We start from the raw sequence: 8,662 nt of genomic DNA, 5'->3' as shown, positions 1-8,662 counted from the left end.
TTTCATGCTTGCTTGTTTTGATGTTTTTCACTGTTTAATTTATTTTTTTACTATCGCATATATAACACATGATTTCTATACCATACTGAGAACTGTGGGAACTAAACAATTAAACCCAAATTGACCATAAACTATAAGTAAACCTAATTTCTAAGCTTACCTGCATATTTACACACACTGTAAAAACACAAATGGTCTTTTTTTTTTCTTACTGTCTGCAATCAGGCTAACCTTTTCCCATTTAAGGTCGGTTAGGATAACCGAAATTACATCCTGAAATTCAGAATTTTAAACACACTAAGAAAACTATGCTTTTAAACAATTTGGGAAAAGCCCAGATGATAATGTCATAGAATAATATGATCTGGTACAATCTAACTTTGTATGTTTTTTTTGGAGCACAGCTGTATCTGTACCTCAATATCTGATAATATCTGATAGAAATGTGAACATTTGCAAGGAACCAGGGTGAGTCAGGAAGAGAATTGTGGAACGCCACAAGCCTGGTTCATCCTTGGGATCAGATTTCAGATGCCTGTCTGTGCTATGTTTATCTGTTCATCTAATTGTATGCAAGTTTAAACAGCACGGGAATGTCAAGCCATCACACTATTCAAGCTTTAGATGGGTTCTGTGTCCCAGATGAACATGTTTTGATACAAAAAGGGCAAATCAATCCAAGAAATAAAGCAGACAACCTTGTGACGATACTGGCTAAAGCTGGTAAGAAAGTGTCATTATTCACTCCGAAAGAAGTCCTGTAACACTATGGGTAGAAAGGCCGCTTAAAAAGGAGTTCATTACTTTGAAAACGACATAAAAAGCGATATTTGACTTTGTAATGGAGCTCAGGGACACAGACTTAAATATCTGAAGAAGTGTGCTATGGTCTGATGAAGATTTAAAGTTTGGCCGTATTGCCGTAAGTATTGTTATATTCTAAGGGAAGGAAAAAAATCCTCTGATTATCCTGGCATTTAGCAAATAAAATAATTTTAATAATCCTAACTGATCTTAAACAGAACAAATTTAGTCTGTTTTTATGCCAGGCAGTAGGAAAAGGGTTGTGTATTTTTTATACAATGCATGTAACTATCAACTGAATCTGACAGCATACCGCATACTTACAGATGTATACATACATCGTCAATGTTCACTTCAAGTAGTAGAAAAGGCTTCCGAGTATTTTTTATTTCTTTAAACATTTTTTTTTCTGTCATGCCAATATTATATTAAAAAGCGACAATCCTTTCTCATGTTGTTTGTGGTTGGGTTTAAAGTAGTGAACTACTCAAATGTTAACTGCTAGTATGGCTAGAACAAATGCTTAAATAAAGGAAATTACCTCTTTCTAAAAGCGCTTTGAATATTTAATTACAAAACTGGTAAATAAGTAATTGAGGCTTTGTGGGTGAGTTTGCCTTTGTAGCTATAATGAACTGAATGCGCCTGTAATTTTCTAACTGTTAATTGGACTGTATAGGAATCATCTTATAGCGATGCCAGATTGAATTTAGGTCACTTTAGCAAATGCTAAAGTTACAGCACTCACTTAAGGCCCATTGAGGACCCATTTAGTTGTTGAGCTCTGATTTGACTTCAGCTTTTTATGGGGGTCATCTTGTGGCCACTCCATTTGATGACTTCAGTATTTGCTAATGTCCCTCTGATGTGTTTCAGAGCAGAATTAGCCTTGTTTGTCACTGATAACAAAACTGTTACCTCAATGGTCATTAGAGGCTTTTTGTCAGACTTCCATTGAGCATGTAGTCTCTTCAACAGCTGCTTGTAAGGGCCTTATGAAGTAGCCTTTTTTTCCACAGCTTGGATGTAGAGGGGCTGTCCAATACCTTGTAACTGCCTTTGAGGTCTCTTAAAATGGATCAATTATACAGTGAAAATTGCAAATTATCAGCTAACTTGCCTCAGCAAGAAAGCAATGGGATTAATTAACACCGAGATAAGTGCACATATGACAGGCTGAAACTACAAGTCCCAACAATGCTTAGGAACAAAACAACCTGTTTGTTAATCTGTTTCTTTTTTACATCCAAACATTTTTTTTTACAGAGCAGTGGCTTGCTAATAGCCTCTTTCATTGCAAACATCCAGCAACAGCATTTCTTCCTGAAAATGGCTTCTCTGAAAATGGCTGTTCTGAGTGGTGGGAACTGGAAAAACAAGCAGGCACATAAATGGAAAGGTAGGAAATTCTTCTTGCTCCAGTTTTGATCACATTAAAGTATAGTGGGGAAAGGACACCGATCACACCCTGATTAATGGACAAATGGCGGATTCCTAAACAGTGTATTGCAGGTGTACATTTTTAGAATGTTGTAAATGGTTATATTTGTGCAGCTGTTTACTCCTAAACAAAACTTTCATAATGTTGCTAATAATACTGTAATGCATGCTAATAACAATGTATGCTATAATAGATGATATTGCTAATTTGAATACATTTGTGATAAAAACATTGTCCTAAAGCATTCCTTAAAGTGTCCCAGTCCTGATCTAGTTGAAAAACAACCCTACAGATTTCAAGTGATGTCCTGAGATAATCCTAAGTGTAAAGTCTGGTACAGAGGACCCAATATCTCAACCAAGCACAGAAGACATTTTTAAATATTTATTAAAAATGTGGCACTGGTGGGAACCACAGCCTGGTTACCAACGTTCAGGGCAACTGAAATGGAGAAAAAGAGGCTTTAGTGACAGAAGAGATAACCGGTGAGTTAACCAAAATCAAACAGATGATGAATCAGCTGCTGGCCTCCTGAACACATAGCCCTTAAAGTTCTCACAGGAGAGGTCAAGGGATTCTCTGCACCATTTCTCCAATGACAAATCCTTTCTGATGGAGGAAGACATGGTAGCAAGACGGGCGGGGGTCAGAAACACAGAGGCAGGTAAAGAGTTGATCAGGCATCGGGTAAGCTGAGGGCAAAGGTTTAAATCCATATCCGTTGTCCGTATCCAGAAAGCAGACATAAATGTTGAGTCCGACAGGCGCAAGACAGAACAACAAGTACCAGGAGATAAAAACACTTGGCAAGGTAGTACAGCTGGACATCTGCTCTGAGAACAGCTATCAATAATCTGGTATGGTGTCTAGCTGGTGGGAACTTAAATAGAGCAGAACAGAGGTGAGAGACAAACAGACTGAAACATTACAAAGTATCAGATCATACAACAGCAGCGGCCCTGTTCAGCAGTGGCTGCAATGGCTCCTGAGAACATTGGACATTTAACGGCAAATACGGCATCTATACCGTCTAGTTCAGCATTGAAAAAGCAGTGTAATAATAGGAGACTAGTATACAATCGACAATTTATCCTTGAACTACACGTTTCCTCCGTATCAACAACAGTGGACATTACAACTCTACACACTCTGAACTGCCTAACACTGCTATACCAGCGAGACCCAGCGGCCAACAAAGGTGGGAGCTTATACAGGCACAGGCCACACCCAGAGGAGATGAAGGCAGTGTGATAGGAAGGCAGCCGGGGAGGGCTGACGGCTTTGGGACATCATTAGAAAACGCATCTTTAAGGGCGAGGCCACTGAAACCTTTTACCAAGCTTACTCTTTTATAACAAATAATGCTAAATTGGGTGAGAGAGAAAAAGATCTTGATGTCCTCCAGCAGCCTAAAACTCCAGCAGCAGAACTACCGAGATAGCTCAGGATAACCTAGGCCACTCTAACTATAAACTTTGTCAAAAAGGAAAGTTTTAAGCCTAGTCTTAAAAGTAGACAGGGTGTCTGCTTCATGGATCAAAATTGGGAGTTGGTTCCACAGGAGAGGAGCCTAATAACAAGATTTGTCTCCCATTCTACTTTTAGAGAATCTAGGAACCATCAGTAGGCCTGCAGTCTGAGAGCGAAGTGCTCTGTTAGGAACATACGGGATAATCACAGCTCTGATGTATGATGGAGCTTGATTATCAGGGGCTTTATATGTGAGAAGGAGAATTTTAAATTATTTTCTTGATTTAACGGGAAGCCGATGAAGGGAAGCCAAAATAGCAGAAATATGATCCTTCTTATTAATTTTCATCAGAACTCTTGCCGCAGTATTAAACTATTGCATGTTTGTGTATTTACTTAGCTAAAAAGAATCTGTTACTCTTAAAAATATAGCTTTCTTCACCTTGTACAATGACCGTCACTATTCTGGCTGCTGCAGCTTCTTTAATTCAGGTAAAGCTTTACTCATTACTTTTGATGATTTTAAAAGCAAAGCGCTAAATGTTTAAAACGACATTTTGCTGGCACACATTTAGTTTGAATCAAAGTTACTAGAATTATCCAGCAACTGATATATAAAAAGTACAAACCTGCCAGTATTTGTCTTGCATTTTAGCTAACTGCACAGCTGAAAAATATTAGTCATGTTTACAAGAATAAAAGTAATCAGAATAAAGGACAGCCCGAAACAAAAATGCGTCATGTAAACAAGCCAATCAGAATATTGTGATCGAATTAACCTCAATCAGAATGAGATTGTATTCTGAATGAGAGGGGTGGTTTATGCCGATTCATAATCCAATTGGCATGCATGTAAACCAGAAGTCACCAACATGGTGACCCCCGAGGACCACATGTGGTGCCCACGAGCCTGTTCTAAATAAAGCACAATCCACCTGTGAAAACTGTAGCTTTATGTGTTGAGTTAGATATATAAATATAAATGATAAGGCAAGGTGTGTTTCAAGTGACCTGTGTTGAGGAAAAAAGAAAACAGATACAAGAGACTGCAGTGTTAGTTTGGAGCTCCACATAAGTGATTCCTAATTTTTAATGACTGTGCTCAAGATTAGGAACACAAATCTTGATGTGGACAATGTTACAATTGCTGTAATTCTGTGATTTATAATAAGAGAACCACTGACAAAAACTGATTTGATCAGTGTGGGCCTTACTACTCATAAAACCCCATCCACAGTTCAGCAGACAGCTCAGAATAACCCTTCTAATAAGTCACTTGGAAGAAAATGTGAGGAGTCAGCTGATTCCTAATCCTCTCCCTCTTCCTGAGCTCTCACATCAAGAGTCAGATTGATATGTGCAATCACATGAAAGCCCCCCACCCCCCCCATTGCAGCTACCATGGTCTAGTAAACCTGCAAGCTCCATTGTGTGTGTTTTGGCTAAATGAGGCTCGAGTGATGCTTTTTGTGATGAAAAATCCTTCATCTGTCTTCAGCGCAAACAACATGATGATAGCGCAGCAAACACAGATAGTCTCCGTAATATGTTTGTGCAGATGGCTTACTCATTTGTTTAAGTTACTGCCAGACAAGCAAAACACGAGACTGTTTTTAATTTGCACGATCATTTCAGTCATGAATAAAAACTCAAAGTCTAATTTTGAGGAAATTGCTTTCGACATTCATTTAGGCAAAAACACTTGTTTAGATAGTTTCCATCTGATTTATTTTACATGCGGATGTGACATGCATGCTCTTTTTCTTCCCCACATTGTAGCCCTGGAGGGGTGGAAAAAAAAAGTCAAACGAATTCAATGATTGACAGCTCTGTGAACTATTACAGACAGACCCTATATCTCTGTTTTAAAATCCCACACACGAGTGCCAAGAGTGGTATTAAAATATGAAGGGCCTTCTACTTGGCTCTTCTGAGCAGACTTTTTTTTTTCTTTTTTTTTGCCGCAACATATAAAAAAATGTTTTTGTTGATATTTATGCACGAGGGCATAAAATGGCAACACGTATTTCACACAAATAATTGCAGTGTTGTAAAAGACAAAAATAAGACATTATTTGCTGGTAATGCCGATGAGAAGAATGCCCACTCGAAGTATTTTATTAAGCACTTTTATTTGTCAGCAGAATGACATCTGTGATCGTTGCATTTTTATGAGATTTTTTACTGAGCCGTGCGCTGTTGCTTTAACACTCGCTGCCTGTCACTGGCTGTCAGTCTAAGAGATGTTCCTCTTAAACTTTCTCTTCGTCTTTCAAGTAAATTTCCCAGTAGAGCTTCTGCCCTATTTAAAACCATAACACTGCAGGCAAATGTAACCAGTTGTTCATATTGGCTCGATGAGATGCCGCTTTCTCTGTTTGCATCTGTTCTGGCTGTAAAGGGGAAATGTAGAGAGTCATCAAAGGGAAGACAATTAATCTTAAGGAAACGTTTTGTAATCCCACTGAGCGGGACGTCACTTCAATATCTGCTCCACGTTTATAATCCAGAAACCTACACCGGCTCTAACAGGACTGTGATAATGTCAGCACAAGTAATGTTTTAATTACATATAACTACAAAACTAATGCACTAATACGATTGACTTGCTATAAATTGGGATTTGTTAGTAAGATGTGTAAGTAATAAGGATTTTGTAAAAACTGATATTTTTTGTCCTATAAAAAAAAGAAAAAAAAAACAACAACTGAGTGGTGGAATGCTGTTTATCTTTTCAAGACCCCTCCCTGAACACCTATAACCTTTAGACCATTAGTGATCCTCAGCCGGTCTGACAAAACTTTCTTGGCTTTTGTAATCAAGCAGCGTGTTCAAACAAGAACTCATACACAGTAACTTGTGACTAATGATTCACTTGGGGATGGTAAAAAGCAGAACCAAGAATAAGCACATACCCTTGGGTGTCCTTAAGACTAGCAAGAGAATACCTAACAATAACCAAAGTGCAACTTTAGTGTTTTTATTTGTTATCTGGGATACAGCGAAATTCAGGAAAGGCCTATTTCCAATTAATGTGTTTGCAAGGACAACGGGGGGGAATAAATATTAAGTTTTACACTATTTATACTGTCTTTCACCGTCTGAAATATGGTTTGTTATTCTATTTGATCAAAATAAGCTAATTTACAGTTGATTCAGGGACAGATGAACCCCAGAACCTCATTTCAAATAGATTTCAAAGGAATAAACAATTATTCAAAAAGACAGTGAGCAACAAGTGAACATACTGACATTAATTTAATTCTTTTTCAAAATGGTAGGATTGAATAAAAGTTTTCCAGTGTGAATCAGAGGCACAAGCAGTATGTGCACTGGCCTTGAAGCCCCAAGAGCACTAGAAATTTTAAAGGACAGCTTGAAAAATGTGTCCTTGTGTCCTTGAAAAAGACGCGAGGCAACGATGTAAGCAGTTTAATAGTTCATAAAACAGCACGCTCATTAACCTCAATACATTTTTTAAGATTTGGGTGGTTTTACAATGGGTCATTGTCTGTATACTCACTAGAGTTCAGTCTGAAAGGAAAACTAATATGTATTCATACAAACTTAAAGTATGAAAATTTGAAATATATAATTCAGGTTGTTTTTTTTGGCTGATTCTATCTTCCGGGTTTTGTTGAGGGCTGAATTGCTGTTTCGTTTCTGTTCTGTTTTTTTTTAAATATATATATATATATATATATATATATATATATATATATATATATATATATATATATATATATATAATGAGGAATATAACACATGAAAGAGAAAAATGTGCTAAGAGTTCTATGCCAGAGGTAATAGTTTTAACCATTAAAAAAGACATCAAGAAATTAAAAGATTATCCTTGTTTATGTATCAAATCAAATGTCACTAACATAATTGGGATACATTTTAATAAATAAATCAATAAATAAATGTTTAATTCTTGAAACTTTGAAACGGTATATAAAAGAAAATTCTCAATTTAAGCAGCAGTCAAGCGACTGGAGAGAAATAGGCAGTTGCAGACTCATTTATATAAACGTAAAAACTTAAATAAGTTAATAGATTTTAAACTTGGTCAGGGTGGCTTAGCTTATCCAACTCTCCAGTTACGCGGCTAAAGGCTTAGGCTGCTGGGGGATACATTGAACACTTTTTCAGCTAAGCAACTGCTGCCAATCACTTCGCGTTCTCCTTCTAGACATGATACACTGCTTAGCCCTGTCGTTCTGTTTTTAACCCCGTTTCTCTCTAACACAAAGCTTTTGGCTGAGCCTTAGCTGAGAGTAAATGTATGTGCTCTCTTTCATCCTATAGACTTGAAAACAGGCTCAGAGCAGGGGTGTACCAGGGCTCACCCAATTAAATGTCTTTCCTTAAAAAAAAAAATGTAGATCTTTTTTTTTTTTTGAGGGTTGTCACTTAAAGTCATTATAAAAAAAAAAACATGAAAACAACACGCCTGATTTTCTAGCTCTCAGTACACTGGCGGCACAGAAAAGCCATACGACTAAGACCGTGGGACTGTGTTAAGCACAGTGCAAGGAGATGCTGGAAACATCTCATTCACTGAGAAGCCGTTAGCGTTGGATATTCAATCTAATCCAACTTTATGGAAAAAGCTCTTTAAATTACCAAATAGGGACCAAAGTGCTGTACAAAATATATAAAATACACAAAAAAGCAAAACATTTCAAACATTAAAATGGCCATTGTAAGGTTACAAACGTAAAATACAGAACTGGAATATAATCAAAAATATTGATATTGTCATGATGTGTCCTAAAGATCCTCTTAAGGGGCACAGAGAAACATGAGTGCCGGTTTCTTTTTTGGGGAGCTGTTGGGTTGTTATATTGCCTTGTGCTTGAATTCAGGTGCACATACTCAATTTAGTCACACAGTAGTTGGTGCATACTTTTAGGGAGCATTTTTAAGGCCTTGTATCAATGGGGG

Source organism: Fundulus heteroclitus, unplaced genomic scaffold (assembly GCF_011125445.2).
Source record: "Fundulus heteroclitus isolate FHET01 unplaced genomic scaffold, MU-UCD_Fhet_4.1 scaffold_54, whole genome shotgun sequence".
Taxonomy (NCBI): domain Eukaryota; kingdom Metazoa; phylum Chordata; class Actinopteri; order Cyprinodontiformes; family Fundulidae; genus Fundulus; species Fundulus heteroclitus.
Note: the sequence above shows the minus strand (reverse complement) of the source record.